Here is a 22,758-nt window from a genome sequence, read left to right on the forward strand (position 1 = left end):
GAAATGCATGCTATCCTTTCTCAGTATTCCATCCAACGAGGCCAGACTTCTATGTTCAAGGCCAAGCTTGCTCTTTCCATCATCACACACCCCATCTCCCGTAAAATCATCTCCTGTCACCAGTATTCCTGCCAAGTTACCCATTTAGAACTGTCTCTTTCTTTTTCGCACAAAGCCATATGTGGAATGCAGAAGAGATGATATACTTAAACCCATCAGAATTTCTTTATTTCAAATATGGAAGATCTGCCTCAAAAATTCCTGAACAGTACCTTCTACCTCATTAGCAATTTACCAACTGCTTATTTCCCCAGTTAAATCAGAAGATAAATATATTCCTAAGAAAGTACCTAAGACATTATACTGCTTACCTTCTGCTTGGTTTCACTTGATGAAAAGAACTATCATTAACTTCTATGGCTAAAAAAAGTGGGGAATTTCAATAAAAATCTCATTTTAGACACTACTATGAAAATAACAGTAATTTAACCTTGATTGAAGATTCCTTTTGTAGCATGATTGAAAAGAGGACACTGTAAAGAAAATTAATTAACATATCAATAGTGTTCAAGAAAGGTATTTAACCCACTTAAAATGTTTCAAATATTATGTATTTGTTATAAGAAAGCTATCTGTATGCTATCAGCACAGAAAGACAGTATATATTTTACATATGATGGATAGGCAGTCAAGAATTCACTAGGTCATTCCCACTGTTTTTGTTGTAATTATGTTCTACACACACGCACACACACACACTTGCCAACATTCATGCAAGTATTATACAAACAACTTACCAACCCCACACATTTTATTTGCCATCGCCCACACCCTACCAGCCAGCAAGTAGGTTTCCCAGATTAAAAAAATAAAATCACTGGTCCCTTCTTTTTGTCCATAATAACAACCCTCCTCTCTCTATACTTGAGTCGTAAATGGACTACTCCCCAAAATGCATTTTCATAATTATATAATTACAATTTTAGCAGTGTAAAATTAAAAGAAAAAATGTTATTTCTTGGTTGACTAAGAAGTAACCTAAAAAGATTTGCCTCTTCTCTATGCCTGTAGAACTCATCACAGAGCAAAAATAATCAGAATCTGTGCTTAATAATTATACCAACATTCATTTACTAGACTCAAAATAAATATGCTTTCTTAAAATATTATTTTTAGATGGGTTGTATAAGTAACCTGCAGAAGATGAAAATTGAAGGCAGCTCCTCATAAGATGTAAGTTTGAGAGGCATATATTAAGAATCTTCCCAGCCCAAGACCAGCAGATGATGAAATCTGACAGATTGGCTGGCATTATCTCCCCCATTCTGGGTGCTTGTCTCATGCAATCTGCTCCCACGGGGCTGAGCCATTGCCTTGTTCTAAAAACATCAACCACACATACACCACCTCCGATCCTGGAAACTGAAGAACTCTACACTGCAGTAAACATTTGTTCTCTGAAGTTTTCTTAACTAAACTTTTAGGATTCAAATCTACCACATGTTAAGAATGTACCAAATGTACAACATTCAGAAAATTTCCTCACTTCTATCCACAATAGTTCAAAAATATTTGTTCAACAACCATCTATTAAGCACCTGCTATGTGCCAGGCACTTTAACAGCTATTAAAAATGTAAAGCTAAGTCTAAGACTGGTTCTCTCTTAAAGGAGATGGATATGTATGTGGGGAAAAAAAAAAAATCACAAATAGGACACTAACAGCACAATAAGAGAAAAGAAGGTAGTGTGACTCATTCTGCCTGGGAGATTGAGGAAAGACACATTGACGAGATTATATTTGAGCTTGGTTAGTAAGGATGAGCAGGAGTTCACTGAGGTAGGACAGAAAGAGAGTTCCAGACACAGCAAAGCTCTGAGATCTACTTGGGAATATGAAACCTAGAATGACAAGGGGAAGGGCTGTAGAGGAGATAAAGCTAGTATGACAGGTTGCGCTGGATGGGTTTTTAATGCTATGTTTTTATTTTATTCAGAAACAATAAGAAAACAGGAATGCATTTTAACCAAGAAAGAAGAATTTACTCAAATTATATAAAGATAATTGTGGCAGTTTGAAGGATGGACTGAAACAGAATGAGGAAATTGGGTCTAGAAGTGCAATTGTGACAGAGCAAAGGAAGAGGAGGCAAGAGCTCGTCCAGAGGTAAGATAAACAGGACTCAGGGATCTTTGGATAGCAGAGTAAAGAAGCAGGAACATAGAGTAGATCTAGTGATCCTAATGACAAGGACAGATGAGATGGACTTTCATGATCCAAAAGCAGAAATGCAGCAAGAGAAGCAAGTTTAGGTGAAGAAATGAGTTTAGCATTGGCTATTAGGTGGGATGTCTAAGAGTGCAGGAGGAGAGGGGTGGAAGTCAAACAACCCTAAGGCCAAGAGTCATCAATGCTGAAGTCATCCAGTGTGAAATCAAAAGACAAAAGCAGGAGAGAAAAAGAATGCCCCAAAGTGAAGGGATTTGACAGAATGACCTGGATGTGAGATGTCACGGCAACATGTATGGAAGACAATAATCCAGCTGGATGGAGTGTACATCAGGAGTGGGTGTCTTCAGCTGCTTAACTCAAAAGCCATTCCCAAACCTCTTCTTCCTAAAGCTAGACACTTGTTTTCCCAGTTGTTTATTTAGAGGTGGCAAAGCAGTAAGAAAGGAACTGAGATGGGAGCCAGTGGGAAAATTTTCACTTCTCTGATAAAAGAAACAGACACAACTGGTCTACCTTGAATGAGGAAATGATGCTTAGAGGTTCTGGAACTATCTTGTCACTACGAGATGACAAAAAGCCAATACATTAATGATGATGAGGTAAAAATTAGGGAGCCCCACTGTCCAGCTCTGGGATATAGGAAACTTTTAGGCAAAGACCAAAGAAAAGGAGTATCATTAGGGAAAAATCAGGCTTTGAATAGGTCAAAGAAGAGGGAAATATATTCTAAGGAAAGTTTGAGGATAGGAATTGCGCCCTGCTGCTTCCCCAGCACCCACCACACATTTGCTGAATCCATAAATATTGAGGGGATAGATTAGGGGAAGGGCTTGAAGGAAGGCTAGCAAAGCAAGGTGGCCTCCATAAAAGGAAAAAGAGGAACAGGATGAGGATATACTAAGATTATCAATTAGAGTAGTTTGTCCCTTAGATGGAGGCCTCTGATCACAGCGAGGAGGGAAGGAGGAGATACCGGCTGAAGGTAAGGAGTAGAAAGCAGGCTAATTGTGTTGTCTGTGGTTTCAGATCCCAAATTCCAGAGAAAGACAGAAGTACAACTTGGAGAGAAAACCATCTGAGCCAAAATATTGGCTGGGCACTTATTTTTAGGCCAAATGGCAGAGGCAGTTCTGAAGGCCTTGTTTGGGAGCTCAGCATCCTTAAGACTGAAAGAACAGGCTCATCCTCTGAGGCTCATGGCAAAGCTCCATGCAGGGGCACAAGTCATCTTGTAAGATAGTATTTACTCTGACTCAGGGGAGAACCATGCATTCCCCAGAATCTTTGCCGATCAGCTTCTCCAGTATTGGCTATTTGACAATACAGGAGTCTCAGAGTGCCTGACTACAGCTCCACTTCATCTACAAGGACCAAGTCCAATGGTAGGGAGGTGGGCATTGGATAGGACTGAACTAGCCTGCTGTAGGCTTCCAGGTGAAGCAATCTTGAAGGTGATGCTACTGCAGCAAGCTTTCTGGGTAGAGAAAGATGGTCCAGCAGCTGGAGAAAAGATTTGCCACCTGAGAAGTGTTCACAGAACTTCCCACAAAACCACACAGCACCCTAAATTTTACCACAGCCTCATTTCCCCTTTGAACATCCCCCTTCCTATACACCCCTTCCCGTACACTTCCACCTCCCTGCACAAATTCAATAAGGAAAATAAATCTAATCATACCTTCTGTGGTCTTTTTACAAATAGCAGTCAAAGCACTTGCCTGGGTGGCTCAGTTGGTTAAGTGGCTGACTCTTGATTTTGGCTCAGGTCATGATCTCAGGGTCATGAGACTGAGCCCTGTGTCAGGCTCTGTGCTGACTGTAGAATCTGCTTGGGGTTCTCTCTCTCCCTCTCTTTCTGCCCCTTCCCCCATCTCAAATATACAAATCTTTAAAAAAAAATAGCAGCCAAAAAGTATATGTGCACATATGCACATGTATAAAATATATACCAGAATCATGTGGAGAAGAAAACAAAGTTTTCATCAAGCACTGAAGGCATCTGTAGTATGTGAGCTCTGCTCTATTTCCAATATTGAGATGTATTTCTTATCATTTAAATAATATCTATGTGCTCCAGTTAAGGAAGAATGATATGTCCAAATGTTAGTTTCCTACGTGTAATTCCAAGAGAGTCTTACCAAATTACTGGAGAAGATCATCTAATTTTTAATAGCCCAAGTATAGACTCCAGTTACAACTGCATTTAACGTTTTGATCCTTGTTAGGAGGCCTCCGCACACATGACCTAGTGGAGATGATACCCCCAACAAAGGACAGCACCACCCATTGGCCACACGCATGACTGACAGGCTATATCACTGAGTCACATAATTTCATATGAACTGACCTTTAACATTTTTACAGATTTAATAAAGCAAGGTAGAGGTAAAAGCTATAAAATGCAAGTTTCATTTTTTTAATACCATTTCTTACACCTCTATTACAGAACATCTCGTTGAATATTTGTATTCCCTCACTGGTTCATTAAGTATATATTTATTGGGTACTTACAGGTGTCAGACCACGTATATCTGGCAAGAGGATTATAGTGGTTAACAAGACTGACCCAGCCCCTTGTCCTTTTGAAGACTATACTACAGTAGACCTTTGAAAATCAGGGGGGTCAGGGGCACAGATAACCCCTAGTCCATGCAGTCAAAAACCCATGTTTAACTTTTGACTTCCCCAAAATTTAACTACTAATAGCTTACTACTGACCAGACCCTTCCTGGTAACAGAACTGGTTAACGCATATTTTGTATGTTGTATATATTATATACTGTATTTTTTAAAGTAAGCTAATGAAAAGAAAATCAGAAGAGAAAATAAGTTTGCAGTACTGTACTATATTTATCCAAAATAAATTGCAGCTAAGTGGACCTGCACAGTTCAAACCCATGTCGTTCCAGAGCCAACTGTATCTCTCGAGTCTGACCCTTTCTCATCACCCCCACCATGAAAACATCTCCTCGCTGGTTCTGTCTCTGCAATCCCTCCTCAGCTGAGAAGGAACCCTTTAAAACCTAAGTCAGATGACAAGCCTGCTCTGCTCCAAACCTTCCAAACTTTCCATCTCATCAGATTAGAATCCAGAGTCCACACAGCTGGAGATATAGCCTCCTTCTCCACCTCTATCCCCTTGCAACCCTCGTTAGCCTCATCAGCCCCCCTCCTCCTCAAACCTGACAACCCCAGGGCCTCCTGTACCTGCTAGTCCCTATGCCTGAATGCTCATCCCTCAGATACTTGCATGACTCACTCCCTTACTCTCTCCAAGTCTGCTCCAATAGCCTGCCCATCTTGACCACCTGTCACAAAAATCAAGCCCCCTTCCCCCACCCTCCGTGTTAGCACTCCTATCCCTCTTTGCCCTGCTCTACCTCTCTCCATAGTACTTACCATCTGGCCTCCCAGGTGCTGCTCCCTGCCTTTTAATTTGTTGTTGTCTTTCCTAAGGAGATTGCAAACTCAACAAAGGCAAAAATTTCGTTTTCTCCACCCCTTCCAACCCACCTCCCACCCCCAGTGTCTTCAGAGCCTAAAACAGCATATGGCTTGTATTTGTTAAATAAAATCTCACTCACTTCCCTGTGTATCTTTCTCTTACTCTCCAGGACCATGGTTCCCAAGGACAGGAAGAAGTCTGATATGGAAAGCCCTTACATTATTCCCCTGGTCCAAGACAAAGAGCTTGTCCTACATGTTTTGGGGCAAGGCCAGCTTCATGAGTGTATAATCCATGGGGTCACAGAACTCCACACAGAGAAGCCCCACACTTGGTTTAAGGCTCTGTAGTCACCAACTCAAAATTCTTAAGAGCTTTTGAACAAGGGGACCTATGATTTCATCTTGCACTGGACCTCACAAATTATGTAGCTGGTCCTGTTTGGAGGGTTCAGGATAAGAGATATAGGAGAAAAATTGCTCACTGAGAACATTCACAGAAAGATGAACAGTCCTCACAGTGCATGACCCTTTTGGTAAGTTAGAGCCACTAATTCAAGGAAGGGAGCGTGGCTCCTAAGGCATATAGGATTTTCACTCTTTTCAGTCTAGGACAGCTAAACCCTTTAATGAGTCACGGGACTGTTCCCGGCAATTCTCTCCCAGCACCTTTCCCACCCCATCTCCATCCCCCTCTCACCAGGCACAAGCTGGAATTCCCCACTACCAGAGTCAATGTCGATGAATGGCAAGAGAGGCAACGGCATGTTAACATAGATAAATTTGTAAAACTAACTACGGTGAAGTTTAAACCTAAAATAGACAGGAGAGTTTCATTCCAGTAGGGGAAAAAAAAAAAAAAAATCAATGGTCTGTGGTCTTCACTTAGATGCTGACAGGAAGGAAGTGTACTGAGCCCAGGAAGAGTGAGTGCTTAAGGGTGCATGATGCAAAGAAGGGATTTGTGTGGAAAGGTAAGGAAGGAACATAAAACATCTTTGAAGACTTAGCAACTGCTTTGTCTCAGCTCAGGAGACCAACAAATGGCTCCTGGTGCTGTCCTAGTCTTGGCAAGAGATGTGAACAGAATAAGCCAGTGCAGCCGGTGTTCCAGCTGACCCCTGCTGGCTCTGCAAGGAAGCGTCCACGTATGTGGTGCTGGCAAGCCCTCACAGGGTTTTTCCAGAATGGTGGATCACACAAAACAAGCAAGATTCCCGGGAGTGAGGGAAGCAGTAAGATGTGCTAAAACACCCTTTCACACCTATTTCACTTAACTGAGTGATGACTTGGTGATCCACATAGAAACATAAAGACGAACAGAACAGCTCATGTTTTTAGACAGGGCCTAGAATGATACCATAGGCAGTATCATCTTTTTGAGATCCTTTGAGATCCTTAAGTACAGGCTAGAAGGCTCCAGTCTGGAGTCACGGAACAGAAAAACACAAAACTTTTAAGATGTTTGCTTTGCCTCTCAGTTTGCTGCTCTCCTCCCACCCTGAGTGAAGGCAGTCATGAGAAGTTGGCAGACAAAAGGCACTTTTTACAATCAAAGTAGTTACCAGTAAATTCTCTAGTCACTCCCTCAAAATATTAAATGTAGGATGAAAATTAGATGTCATTTTCATTCAATCCAAAGAAATTTATCTGGACAGAACCTTGCATAAAACTGTTTAAAACTCCTTAAGATGGAACAAGAAAATTTATATAACCTTACCTATGATGCAGGGTTTCATTTTCATTTCCTTTCTAAAGTTTTCTATAAGGGTTTGTCTCCTTTATGTCTAAAAAACACAGTTTCATAAATACAAACTGATATTGCCTCACTGTAAAACTTGAGGAAATTTTAAGGCATAAGGAGTAATGCTTCTAGATCAAGACCTGCTTTTCAATATATTGGGAAGAGTAACAGGTCTATAACTGCCAGAAATCCATTCTCCATCAATAGTATAAACAGCTACTGGAAACTTTTGAACTTCCCTCCTTCATGAGCTGTAGTGATTATAATTAACCCAGCTGCATCCATCCCAGTTCTTCTGGGATGCTCACCTAACACCCAATCAACACACCTGAACTTATTAGGTGCTTACAAGGCACTTAACAAAAGTATGGTTGAGGCTCTTGGTCTTTCACATTTATAGCACAGTGAGAACACAATTAAGAACTAAACAATACGGTGTAACTCCTTTGATAATTCAAAGGAGGAAAAAGGCTGAAGTGGGTGGGAGTTTAATGGATAAAGACAGACATGAATTTGTTCTTGAAGGACAGGATAGATTCAGAGTAGGGGGGGTGGAGAAAGAAGAGAAAGGAATTAGAGGCAGGGGGAGAGGCATTCAGAGAAAGACCTACAGAGACAATATATGCTTGACGCCAACTCATACTGTGAATATGAAACACATCTTATACCAAGGTGAGGCCAAACTATGCCTTTCTTCCAGTAAAAAAAATTATAATAAAAGGAAAATTCTTGTGGCAGGAGAAGCATCTTTTGTTAGACGGTTAGGAAGTCTCACTTTTCACACCCCTGTGAAATAGAAAGTTGACAGGCCAGAAACAAAACCCCCTGAGTGAAACATGATATGATTCAGGCCTTTTTTTTTCTCAAGGTTTTGACTTATTTGAGAGAGACTATGTATGTGTGCACACACGAGAGGAAGAGAGAGATATCAAGGAGGGTGAGGGTTAGAGGGAGAAGCAGACTCCCCCCTGAGCAGGGAGCCTGCTGTGGGGCTCCATCCTGGGACTCCAGGATCATGACTTGAGCCAAAGGCAGATGCTAAGCCAACTGAGCCACCCAACAACCCCAATTCAGGCCTTTTAAAGAAATGGTTAACCTTGGCCACCCGTAAGTTTGTAAAACTCTGTCTAGGCAGACATCAGAATCTCTAGGGTGGGGCCCAGGGGATACCAAAGCCAATGACACTTGAGTACTGACCACTTTCTGGCAACTTACCTCAGGCTTCTTAGAATAAGTGGATTGTGATAAAGTACAAACTCATTTCTTAATGACAGTGGTTCTCAAATTTTAGGGAGCATAAGATACAGTTGGGCACTTGTCAAAACGTGGACCAGCAGGCCCCACCCTCCAAGATGTAGATTCAGCAGATATGACTGTGGTTTGGCAGCATGCATTTTAAATAACCTCTCCCCTAGGTGATTCTTATACAGGTAATTCTAGGCCTGTATTTCGTCCTGCCCTATGAATGTTCTCCCAAGCAAACCCACAAGCTTCAGGCTGAGCTTTCTAGGATGTTGGCAGCTCTTGCCATCCAACTTTGGAAGAATGTCTGAGAGGCTTCCATATCTGTCATGATTGTCTTTTCCCTGAAAGCATTCAATGTTCATACCAAGAAGGGAAAATTTGAGAGATACTATTATAAACTGAATGTTTATGTCCCGCCAAATTTCATATGTTGACTTTCTAACCCCCAAGGTGATAATATTTAGAAGTGTGGCCTTTAGAAGGTAATTAGGTTTAGATGAAGTCATGAGTCTGGGAGCCACATGACAACATTAACTCACCTTATAAGAAAAGGAAGAGAGCTCAGAGCGCTTCTTCTCTCTGCCACATGAGGACACAGCAAGGCGGCAGCCAATGGCAAGTCAAGAAGACAGCTCACACCAACAGCCAAACCTACCATAACCTTGACCTTAGACTTCCCAGTCTCCAGAACCGTGAGAAACAAATGTCTGTTATTTAAACCACCAGTCTGTGGTGCTTTGTTACAGCAGCCCACGCGAAGATGCCGCAGTATGACACTGAAGAGTGGATCTGCTCTGAGAGGTCGCCTAAAAATACATCCCTACCTCTTCTTTCCCCAGAACCATCCATCTTATGTCTGAGGAAACAGACTCAGCTTGAGCACACAGGTTCTAATTAAAATATTAATCATCTTGGACCTCAGCCTATTTCTTTACTAGAACTAAATCTGACCATTTTAAGCTTTGGTTTATAAATACAAAAGGCAGGAAACTTTGACTTTAATAGACGGATGGGCAGATACGTAGCAGCCGTAGCAGTGCCCCTGGTTAACTGGAACCAGCAGTGATAGATTTGGGCTGGGCAGGCAGGCCCCCTGTAGAGCAATGAGCAAAGGATGCCTAAGCTGATTGATTCAACAAGCCCTTCCTGAGCGCTTGCTGCCTGCTAGGCTCCCAGCACTGAAAAGATTGGCCGTGTTCTCCCTATGTTTTGTAGGAAAAGATGGAAAGATGGTAATGAACACTTGGAAATTGGGAAAGAGAGATCTGGAGGAAGGAAGTACCTATTTTAGGCAGGTGGTCAGGGGGAAGACCTCTGTGAGACGGACATTTAAGCTAAGATCTGAATGTCAAGAAGGAACCGAGTATGTAAAGATCCAGGGGAACAAGAGTAGATGCAAATCCCTGAGACTGAGGCAGGTTTGAGGGACAAAGAAATATTCCAGTGTGGCTGAAACACGTGACCAAGACGGGGGAAAGAGCTGGAAAAGAAAACAGGATCCTGACGGAGCAAAGGCACCACGGTTGCTCTGGTGGTAGAAAACAGTTCCACCACGTACACTCCTGGTGACAGAGCTCTGGTTCTGTGGGTGACTGCCAGCCCCCGCCTTACATAGGATACAATGAATAACTTCCGTCTGTCAGGTAGGTGATTTCATGCTTGAGAAGCCATCCCCTCTCCCACGCCCTCCTCTCCTTGCTCAAGACGCCTGAAATTATATCAAAAAGGTAGACTCAGTGCCCTGGCCTTGAAGGCAGACAATCCAGGTTTTAGTTTCACCTTTCCCACTTTTTAGCTGGCAAGTTATTTTAACAACCTGAGCCTCATTTTCCACATCTGTAGAGGATAACAAGTACCTTACTCATAAGGTTGTAGGCATTCTATGAGATAATATATGTAAATCATTGACTACAGCAGCTGGCACATAATAGTAAGTGCATATAAATGCTCTTCTTTACCCAGAAGCTTCATTTCAGTTTCTCTAATTTAAGACATTGACACAAATTAAACAAAATCTCACACTGTAAGTTGGTATTAGTCATTTGCACTTCAGTGTGAATGAGTCTGCAATTCTTTCTCCAAACCCCACAAAGTTGGATTTGAGTAGAGAGGTGGAGAGGAGAGGTGGGCAGTGGTGGTGGGAGAGAACTTCTAGATTTCAGAGGAACCAAAGGAAAGCAGAAGACTAGATGGGAGAGGAGAACTATAGCCTTAAATCTTCACAGTGTTTAAATTCTTGAAAAACTGTTAATACAGGGAAAGAATCAAGACTTTATTCTACCTTTTTTTTTTTTTAGATTTTATTTATTCTTGAGAGACAGAGAGGGGTAGGGGGCAGAGGCAGGCAGAGGGAGGAGCAGGCTCCATGCAGGGAGCCCGACATGGGACTCAATCCCGGGACTCCAGGATCACACCCTGGGCTAAAGGCAGGTGCTCAACGGCTGAGCCACCCAAGCATCCCTATTCTGCTTTTCCAGTACACACTGCATTTCAGGGTAACTAAACGTTGATGAGAGAAGTTTCTCTTTATAAAAAGCATTCTAGGGTGCCTGGGTAGCTCAATTAAGCGTCAAACTCTTGATATCAGCTCAGGTCATGAGCTCAGGGTTGTGAGACAGAGCCCCTAGTCAGGCTCCATGCTGGGATGGACCTTGCTTAAGATTCTCTCTCCCTTCCCTCTCCTCCCTCCCCTACTCTAAAAAAAAATTTTTAAAGCATTCTAGCTAAGCCATAAAAAGCAATGATAGGGCAGCCCAGGGGGCTCAGTGGTTTGGCGCCTGCCTTTGGCCCAGGGTTTGCTCCTGGGGTCCCAGGATCGAGTCCCACATCGGGCTCCCTGCATGGAGCCTACTTCTCCCTCTGCCTGTGTCTCTGCCTCTCTCTTTCTCTCTCTCTCTCTCTTGGGAATGAATAAAACAAAATCTAAAAAAAAAAAAAAAAGCAATGATAGAGGGGCATCTGGGTGGCTCAGTTGATTAAGCATCTGCCTTCAGCTCAGGTCATGATCCTGTGGTTCTGGGATGGAGCCCTATGTTGGGCTCCCTGCTCAGCAGGGAATCTGCTTCTCCCTATCCTGTTGCCCCTACCCACCCACCCACGCTTGTGCTTCCTCTCTCAAAATCTTAAAAAAAAAAAAAAAAAGGCAATGATAGAATTAAAATTTACCATTCAGCAACATAATGAATAGATGGAGGTAATGATTGTCAAGTGTTGCTCATATCACAAAGAGAAAACCAAGCATTTTGCATCTCCTGATACAAGTATAGTACCATCTCCTGTGAAGCATTTCAACCTGAAACAACCCTAATTCTTTAGCTTGAACTATAAGCTTTATGGAACTATAGAGAACAGAGGAACATGATAAACATCACGGGGAAATACTCAGCAAAATCCAGACCATGAGGAAATCTCTTGGACAAATCACCCAGTTTCTTCAACAAATACATTGCAAGGAAAAATAGTGTGAGGGGAAACCCGTAGATTGAGAGTATTTAATAAGAGGTACCTCAATCAATTGCAAAATATGGACCTACCAATAGACCCTAACTCAAATCAATTATAAAATTAAAAGTTTATGGGGCAACTAAGTGGCTCAGTCGGTTAAGCATCTGCCTTCGGCTCAGGTCATGATCTCAGTCTTGGGACTGAGGCCCGAGTTGGGCTCCCTGCTCAGCATGAACTCTGCTTCTCCCTCTCCCCCTGCTCATGTGTGTGCATGCACTCTCGTGCTCTCTAATAAATGAATAAAATCTTTAAAAAATAAATAAAAAGTTTATAAACGGTGAAACTTGATCAAACATTTGATAATATTAAGGAATTGCTACTGTTTAGGTGTGATGATGGTATTGTGGTTATTTCTTTTTGAGGATTTTTTTTCAAGATTTATTTATTCATGAGAGAGACAGAGAGAGGCAGAGACAGTGGGAGAAGCAGGGTCCCTAAGGGGATCATGCCCTGAGCCAAAGGCAGACACTCAAACCTTGAGCCACCCAGGTGTCCCTTGTGGCTACTTTTTAAAGAGTCCTTATCCTTTAGAAATATATACTGAAATGCCTACATACATCTGTTTATAGAGATTTATATATATCAGTTTATATAAAATATATATAATACCTGGGATTTGCTTCAAGTTAATCTAGTAGAGAGATGAAGGGTGTTTTTAATAAGACAAGAACTAAAAAAAAATCAAATGTCTTAAAATAACTTTATAGTTTTCCTTAAGATTAGTGCTTTACACTCATTTCACTGGTTACCAAGGGCTTCATGAGTTGGAGGCATTAAAAGCCTTTGACAAGAGACATGATAATAACAATGAGTAGTAACATTTACTGATAACCTATATGTTGGACTAAAGCCAGTCCAAAAATATGCTTGGCCAGAAAGCTAGTGCAATCACACTGAAAAAGCCAAAGATGAGTCATTCATGAGTTCCTGGCATTACTGTCTCCCCCCAGTTCACCACGAGCTGCTGAAGACAGGGAACCAGGTTGTATTCACCTCCGTATTCCCAGTTTTACAATGAAGCCTGGTACCCATCAGCATCCCAGATGAGGAGTGAGGAAGGAGGGAGAGATTCTGATATCTTAGAGCAGGGAGAAGGAAGTAGAGGCCAATCTGCTTGGACTTGGCAGGAAGCAGTGAAGATACAAGACTTCACTCAATCTACCTAAAGTAAAATAATAATAACCAACACAAGAAAACCAAAAAAGTCAGAAAGTCAATAACCAAGGATGTGGTTTGTAACTTTAATCTCTCCTCTGCTCAATGAGTCTGGCACCCTGACGTGAATCTGGAAACCAAAGCACCTTGAAGGAAATCCTGCCTTCACCCACAGGGGCCTGCAGAGAACTAAAGTCCTAAGAGAAGCTGAAACCACATCCTCAAGGTAGGACCTCTGCACTTACTGCTGAAAACTTCCATGCTTTATATCAACGTTTACCTCTCTCACCAGGCAAGAAGTGTATAAGGAGCTTTTTGGAGGAATGTTGGGAAGCAGGAAACTGGTCAGCAGTGTGGGAGGAATAAAAATTACTGGGACAAAATGATAGTAGGGAAGGCATAGAGTGTGGAAAGCTTTTCGTACAAACATCCTGAAAACCTGCACTTATCTAAATCTCATTTCCAGGTTGTTCTGCAAATTTCCCCTCTCCATGTATGCACACAGCCTCGTAAGTACATTTCAAAGCCTGCTTCCCAGCACCTCCACAACTCAAAGCAAAACCACCTGAAAGCATTTTAGGAGTCCGTGTATTTCACTGCCATTCTCCCCTTTGGATTCGTTGATGGTTTTCCCCAACAAGGCCATGAGCAGCAAAAAGACCTTTTGATGAGACACCAAGATCTTGGGAAGAAATCAAAATTGATTTGACTAAATACAGAACTTATTTAAGCATAAATTAAGCATAGATTTTCCTGTAGCTTGCTTCCAAGCTCTACTTAATGCCCCAGACTGACAGATAGTTGGCTCTACTGCTCAGGGAAGGCCTTGCTGGCCTTCCAAAGATCTAGAACAACACTGCTAATACCATCTACAGAGATGCACCTTCCCTTCAATTCAGGTACACATCTCCTCTCATCACGACGGCATTCAATGGGAACTTGAGGAAGAAACTTGCCCTCACCTGATTCTTCTCTTCCTCTTTGCCCTCAATGCATATTTTGCAGCCTAATGGAAGGATAAGAATCAGCTCCTCCTCTTCCCCACAACACACAGTTTTTAGGCTCTGTCTTTAAGAATTCATTGAAAAAAGCTGACCTTATATTTTAAAATATTCTTTTCAGCATCCCCGCATTCATGTCTCAAAAGCAAAAATAAGACAAACATTCTCTTTTCCACTAAAAGAAATTTCTGATCAACTAAAATCAGAAGAAATCAAAGAAATACAACATACCTTAATATTCCCATTTTATTTTCTATAAAAACTAAACTGTTTCATATATATTAACATTAATTTGCTGACATCACCAAAATAAGTCATGAAAGATCTCTAAATTCCTATCCAAAGAGTATTATCATCCTTAACTTACAATAAATTCATTGATTCCTTTCTTTCCTAATATACAAGGGCCAGCCTAAGTAACCACACATTGTGGAGAAACCATTTGAGTTAGAACTTAAAACCGGTCCTGGAGTACTTGGTCACAGAAATGAAAGATTGGCTGACCCAAAGTAATTTCAACTCCAACTCCCTGGATAAATGATTTGAGCAAGCCACTTTCCTTCTAGGATCTCATCTTACTCACCAATAAATGAGAAAACATTACACTTCCAACTTCGCAGGGCTGTTGTGAGGCCTGACTGAGATAATACAAAGAAAGCAACTTTGATGCCGCTACTGCCCACAGCTGCAAATCTCCTGCTCTCACACACGTGGTGCCAGGCTGCTAACTCAGCTTGTTTGTGGGAAGCTGCAACTGTACCTACAACTACTCCACCTCCTCTCCTCCAGTATCTCTGTCTCCTGAGCCAGGTGTGTATGTTTAGATCCTTGACAAAAGCCCTGGGCTCCCACAAAATGCCCACATCATCAAAGACAGAGACAACAAGAACCAACACAGGTTTCGACACTGTCCTGTGGGCTCTAACTTGTGCTTATGGGGTCCAGCAGCCTTTGCTCTCTGCAACTTTCCACCTCTCGTTTCTGACTGCCCCATGAACTTCAAGCTCCAGCATCAAACAGACACTGGGATCATAGCCTTATAGGGATGATCATTTACCCTGTTCCCATGCTGCATAAGGCCAAATCCCTTTGTATACATCTGGAATGGTTCTGCTTCTCTGGCTGGACGTTGACTGACACACCCTACACTCATTCTAAACTCACACATGCTCCCCACCTTCCTCAAGACCTCCTTAGATCTTTGAGTTTTTCCTCTTTGAAAGCAACTTTGTCAAAGGCCATAAACCTGCTCAGATTTTCCATGGGTTTGAAAGAAGCCCCTCCGCGTAGATTGGAATCATTTCAGGAGGTAATTTGCCAGTGTATATTAAAACTCTTCCAAAATGATTATATCTGCTGCCTCAGCCTACTCTACTTTTAAGATTTGAAATAAAAGACCTTGGATGTATGCAAAAGATTATCATGTCAGTTTATAATGGCAAAATATTGAAAAAATGTTAATCAGAGGGCTTATTAAATTATATTTTAGGGGATCCCTGGGTGGCTCAGCGGTTTGGCGCCTGCCTTTGGCCCAGGGCGCGATCCTGGAGTCCCGGGATTGAGTCCCACGTCGGGCTCCCAGAATGGAGCCCGCTTCTCCCTCTTCCTGTGTCTCTGCCTCTCTCTCAATCTCTGTGTCTATCAGGAATAAATAAATAAATAAATCTTTAAAAAAAAGTAAAATAAATTATATTTTAGCCATATGGTAATAATTATGCATCCATTAGAAGAGGTAAGGGAACAAACTGGGGCATTTGGGTGGCTCAGTTGGTTAGCATTTGACTCTTGGTTTAGGCTCAGGTCATGATCTCCAGATTGTATGATCGAGCTCTGAGTAAGGCTCCGCACTCAGCAGAGTCTGCTTCAGATTTTCTCTCCCTCTCTGCTCCTCCCCGACTCTCACTCGTACTGTCTCTTACACACACTTGAATGCACATTCTCTCTCAAATAAAATCTTTAAAAAAGAGAGAGAGATAAAGGAACAAATAAATTGCAAGGAGCAGGTATTTTACAGAACAAACATATATAGCCTTAAAAATATGAAAAATGCTAACTTCACTAAAATTTAAAGAAATACAAAGAAGGATTACAAGATACTATTTTATACCCATTGGTTTGGCAAAATCACCTATTAGAGATAATATGACTCAATAGCTCGTAGAGTATAAACTGGTACAACCACTTTGGAAAATTGTTTACCTTTTTTTTTTTTTTTCTGGCAAAGTTGAACATTCACATACCTCCCAACTCAGTAATCTCATTCCTGACTGTATATCCCAAAGAAATGTCTGCACTTGATGCTTGTGTATGGGAGATATATGTAAGATCACTGGCAATGTCTGCAATAGCAAAAAACCAACAATAACTCTGGTGGCCACCAACAGGTAAATAGGTGAGTGAACTGTGCTATATCCACACAATGCAACATGTGACTGCAGACAAAATTAACTGCTGCTAGACATAACACGAGTAAATATTAGAAGCATAATGTCAAGGGAAAAGCAAGTGAGTGACTACATATCATTTGTACAGTACACTAAAAAAGTAAAGACAATCAACACAATACTTAAGCAGACATAGATTAGAGCTAAAACCCTATTTTCACTTGAAAAGGTGGGCCTCAGGGTGACAAGTAACTAAGTGATGTTACATGTAATATTTTGTATATATCTTTTTTTAATTACCAAAGACATTTAATTACAAAAGTCAAGTGAAGTCAATTTTGAGGATAATAGAGGAAGACTGGTTGGAGTATTGCACACTGAAGAGTTAACTCTGTTGGCAACATAAAATACTGAAAGAAGGACAATTTAGGACTACTTTTTGTTTCTACAAAAAGAGATTTTAATCTCTTCTAACCCTGTTTCTGCATACTTCATAAGCTCTGCTTCTCAAAAAAAAAAGTCCTTACAAGGCAATTGATGCCATTTAAGTTACTTCCTGCCAAGTCTCTGAGTAATGTTTCTGAGCAGCTGAATAGCATCATAGTATAGTGGTAATGAGCTCATATTCCAGAGTTCAACTGCCTGCCTCCAAAGCTGCCATACCAATTGCTAGCTGCAATACCAATTGCCATACCTCAGGCAAGTGACTTGGTCTCACTTTTGTAATCTTTACAATGAAGATGATAATGAGAGCCCTGCCATATTTCACTGATGTGAGAATTAAATTATTTAATTTGCAGTAAAATGCTTGACACTGGATATTCAGTAGCAAAATTTTCTGGCAATATAGTACACTAAGGACATTCAACAACACTTCTGCAAAAAAAACACACTAAAAAATACACCACATAAAATATTTTAAATTAAAAAATGCATCCTAAATTTGCAAGAAAATAAGGACTACTTATATCCTGATTTTGGTTTCTAGCACCCTTCCCTACAAAAAGAAACCAGGACTCCCTGGAGAAAGAGCTAATTCCAGAGGTAGGATAGGAAAAATACAAACAGGAGCCTGGGACATTTTGGTAGTGCTTAAAAACAAGGAAACTTTCAAAGACAAATGGATTCATAACAAAAGGACCCAGGACTCAGTCAAAGGAGATCTAAGTGGCCTAATGGTGATAATACAAGCATCAGAAAGAATAATGATTATAGTTGAATGACATACATTGAATATATAAAAAAAAATTCATTATATTGGAAAAAATAAATAGCTGAAGGAGTTTTGTCCCCATCAAAAAGAAGCTATTAAACCAAATTCTTATTTTGAAAATTGGTAAAGGGAAAGAAGCATTTATCTGTCTTTCTAGTGTAAAATATATTTCAAGAAAGCCAAATGGCTGTATTATACAGAAGATTACTAACAAATATAGAAGGAATAATAGGATTAATTTAAACCCTTCATTTCACAGTTCTTAATGAAATTATTTATCTGTTTGTTTTTTTTTAACAAATGAATGGATTATTGATTGGTGAAGGCTAAAAGAATTAGGTGAATGGTTGGTGAGAACTAGACATTCATCTGGTACTAAAGGAGCACATGGATTCTTTTTGGTCACAAGCTGAGGAATGTCACTGTTCATCCAAGAGATCAGGATGCCATCCCCCAGTGTTTCCTGATGATATGTAGACAAAGTGCACAACACCTCTCACACAGGGAAGCCACAAAATGTTCACTTCACATCTTTAATTTGAAATAAATTCCAGACCTAAACCTAAAATTATAAAACTTCCATAAAACATTGGAGAACACTTTTGGAGGAAGACAAAAGCTACAAACTACTTTTAAAAATATTAAACTGGACCTCATGAAAATTTAAAATGTACGCTCTTCAGAGGACATCATTAAAAGAAAAGAAGTCACATGGAGAAAATATTCACTATACACTTATATGACAAATGACTTGTATCCAGAATATCTAAAGAATTCTTAAAAGTCAGTAACAAAAAATACCTAATTTTTTAAATAGGCAAAAGATTTGAACTGAGCCTTCATAAGAAGAAGATACACAAATGATCAATAAGCACCAATGAAAAAATGCTCAATGTCACTGCAAATTAAAACCACAATTAGAAGGATCCCTGGGTGGCTCAGCGGTTTAACGCCTGCCTTTGGCCCAGGGCGTGATCCTGGAGTCCTGGGATCGAGTCCCATGTTGGGCTCCCTGCATGGAGCCTGCTTCTCCCTCTGCCCAAGTCTCTGCCTCCCTCTCTCTCTCTCTCTCTCTCTCTCTCTCTCCCTGTGTGTGTGTCTCATGAATAAATAAATAAAATCTTAAAAAAAAAACACAATTAGATACTATTGCATACCCACTAATGGCTAAACTAAAGACTGGCAATATTAAGTGTTAGAGAGGATGTGGAGCAACTGGACCTCTTAAACACTGCAGGTGAGAATGTAAGACATGACTAATTTGGAACATTAGTCCAAACATTAGCATTCATTTTGGTAGTTTTTTAGAAAGTTAGACACATACTCACCCTATTTGCCAGTAACTCTATTCCTAGGTATTTACCCAAAATAAATGATTTGTTCACATAGATATAGGTACATAAATATTCATAGCAGCTTTATTTTTACTAGCTAAAGGCTAAAACAAACCAAGTGTCTGTCAAAAGATAAATGGTATAGGAGAGGAAATGTACTTTTGCTCTATCATCTTAGATTCAGGGACTGGGGCCTGCAAATTAAACTGAAAAAAAAAAGGCAGATTAACAGGAGGGGGGAAAACAATTTATTCACATGTGTTATGTATATACACACAGGAAAACTCAGTGGTAAGTCAAAGAGGTGGTCAGAATTTGAGGCTTATATACCACTTTAACAAAGGTCATAAATTGCAGAGAAGTGGCAAGACAAAGAAAATAGGGATTAGGCTTCTAGGGTTGATAAATTGTGAGAAGGTAAACATGTGGGGGGAAATAATAGAAGATGAAGATTATTTTAGTAAGATTTGTTATGCAGACCCATGTTGGTATTTCCTGTCTTCAGTGATAAGGGTTGTTTTCCCCTCTTGGTACAGGAGAGGGCAGGGGAACACCTTCACTAAGGGAAATTTTGCCCTGCTTTTAGGCAGATGCAGGGGAGGCAAAAGTTCTTTCTGCACCTGCTATTTCCCAGTTTCTGTTTCTCAATTGTATCAAAATAATTTTCATGCCAAAATGCCATATTTTGAGGTAGAATGTTCTGAACCCCTTCAATGTATAAACAAATTGTAGTGAATCTTTACAGTGGCATACTACTCATCAGTAAAAAGAAACAAACTCCTGAAACATACAACATGGCTGGATCTCAGACGAGTATGTTCTAGTTGACTTCACTTATATGAAGTCTAGAAAGGAAAATATCATTTATAATGACAGAAAACAGATCACTGGATTCTCAGACCCAGGGATGGAGAACACTGACTGGAAGGAAAACCTTTTGGGAGGTAATGGAAATGTTTTATATCTTAATTGTGGTGTTGGTTACACAGATGTATGCATTAGTCAAAAGTCCCCAAACTATATGCTGTAAAATGACTGTATTTTATGTAAACTATTCCTCATAAAGTTGATATAAATTTTTAAAATATTAGCAGGGATGCCTGGGTGGCTCAGCGGTTGAACATCTGCCTTTGGCTCAGGGCATGATACTGGCATCTGGGATCAAGTCCCCCATCAGGCTCCTTGCAGGAAACCTGCTTCTCCCTCTGCCTGTGTCTCTGCCTTTCTCTCTCTCTCTCCCTCCCTCCCCCAATGCCTCTCATCAATAAATAATAAAATCTTTTAAAAATGAAAATAAAATTAAAATATTAGCAAACAGAATCCAGCACTACAAAAAAATGAAACAAACTCATCCCCCACCAAAAAAAAAGAAAAAAAAAAAAACCCTCTCATGACCAAATTAGTTTTATTCTGTAAATAAAAATTAGTTTAGTATTAGATGAACAATTATAGAAAGATCACAAAATAAAATTTATCAAGGATTCATTACTTTGGCAATCTATGACCAAAGGATAAAGTGGATAAGGTTTGAAAAAGTGGATCCATAAAAAACCTGCAGGAAGTTTAGGTGCTACCATTTAATTGCTAATGTAATTTGCTCTACAATTCAAAAAGCATTGCTGAACCTAGTAAACTCCAGATCTGACCTGCAAAGAGACATAATTTATAAATCCTGACCTCAAGGACACAAAAAAGTCTGTTGCTGGAGTTTTAAACATAGGCATTTAAGAAACAAAGTATGATTTAAACATTCATCTTAAATGCAAACCAACATGTGATTAAAAATAAATGGGTGATGTCTTTAATTCACTGACAAATATTTATTGAGCGCAAGTCACCATGACTGGACATGAGACACAATAATGAGCCAGACTTGGGAGACTTTTTTTTTTTTAATGAAATCATGTCCTGCTCTAGAGATTTATTTTGTCATACAGGAGAGGTAAAATTGTCTCCTCACTTATGTTTTATTCTCTATACTTTGTGTTTGTCATTCAAGAATTATATTATTGAATAGGTTTCCCAATGCACGGGTCTTATGAAAAATTCAACAGCTTATTAAGGACTGGGAATTTACACAGCAAAACTAAGAAACATCATATTTCTGGTTTAGGGTATAAAATTAATTATTAATAAAGACTCATAAAATTTTTTCAAGAGAACCATGGCAAGGGGAAAAGAAAGATTGATTTTGTAACAAAAAGAGGGGCGGGGCAGGGGCAGGGAGGACTGGCTAAATACAAGTCAGCATCTCATACCAGGGCATGACTTAAATTGAAGAAAGTTGCTAGCTCTGGTGTCATGAATAACCACATTATTAATCTGCTCCAGTGTTTGTCCTAACCTCAGAATCAGTGCCTTCATCTCCCTCACCACCACCATGTCCAAAGGGTCCAGTTTGGCCAAGTCTGCTCCTGAGCATCAGCTACCTCTGGGCACTCCTCATCTCCAACTACTCTGGTTAAGCCTTCATCCTCTCTTGCCTAGACTGTGGCTGCTGGTCCACCTGCCTCCAGTCTCTTGTCTTCACTCCATTCTGTCTCCAGAGTGATATTTTAAAACACAATCTGCTTATGTTACTTCCCTGCCTGTTTGAATGGCTCAATGTTTCTCTAGTGTCAACAGGCTAAGGTGCTAATTACTTAGGATAAGATGTAAGCCTTTAAAAACCTGGATTCTACCTATTTTTTCAGCTTTATTTAATACTTTTCTCCACACTGCACCCCTACGCAAAATACATAGGCACACCTGTTCTCCCACACTCACATTATGCTCAGTCATACTGAAGTGGTACTTCTCGATGCCTTTCTCTTTCTTTTTTTTTTTTTTAAGATTTTATTTATTTATTCATGAGAGCCAGAGAAATAGGCAGAGGGAGAACCAGACTTCCTGTGGGGAGCTCGATGTGGGACTCAATCCCAGGACCCCGAGATCACAACCTGAACCAAAGGCAGATGCTCAACCACTGAGACACCCAGGTGCCCAACACCTTTCTTTTTCACGTTTCCTTGCCTTCGCACACATGAGTCCTCTGCTTGGGGTGCCCTTCTCTCACATCCAGGATTGCCAGATTTAGCAAATAAAAACATAGGTTGCCCATTTGGATTTGAATTATCCTATATGGTCTGAATTATATTTCATATACTATGTTAACATTTTTACCTTTCAGTCACCAGTAAAATTCAGGGGTTGGCATTCAAATCTAAAAACATTCTTCCCTCACCAGAGCATGGCCAGAATGCAGCCTCTTGCTTTAAATGTCACAGGAATGCATCTATTTCAGCTGTGGATGTTGTTTTACTAGCTCCTGTTAATCAGTGCTAAGACTAAGCTAACGGATTCATATACATTATACCTTGTTTATCATCACCTATAAGACGGGTAACATTACTAATTTTCATTTTATAAATTAGAAAACCAAAGCATGGAGAAGATAGAGAAATTGGTGAAAGTTATTAAGTGGGGAAGCACCAGAATTTAAACCCAAATAACCTTATGCAGA

This window comes from Canis lupus, chromosome 28, assembly GCF_048164855.1.
Source record: "Canis lupus baileyi chromosome 28, mCanLup2.hap1, whole genome shotgun sequence".
NCBI classification, from domain to species: Eukaryota; Metazoa; Chordata; class Mammalia; order Carnivora; family Canidae; genus Canis; species Canis lupus.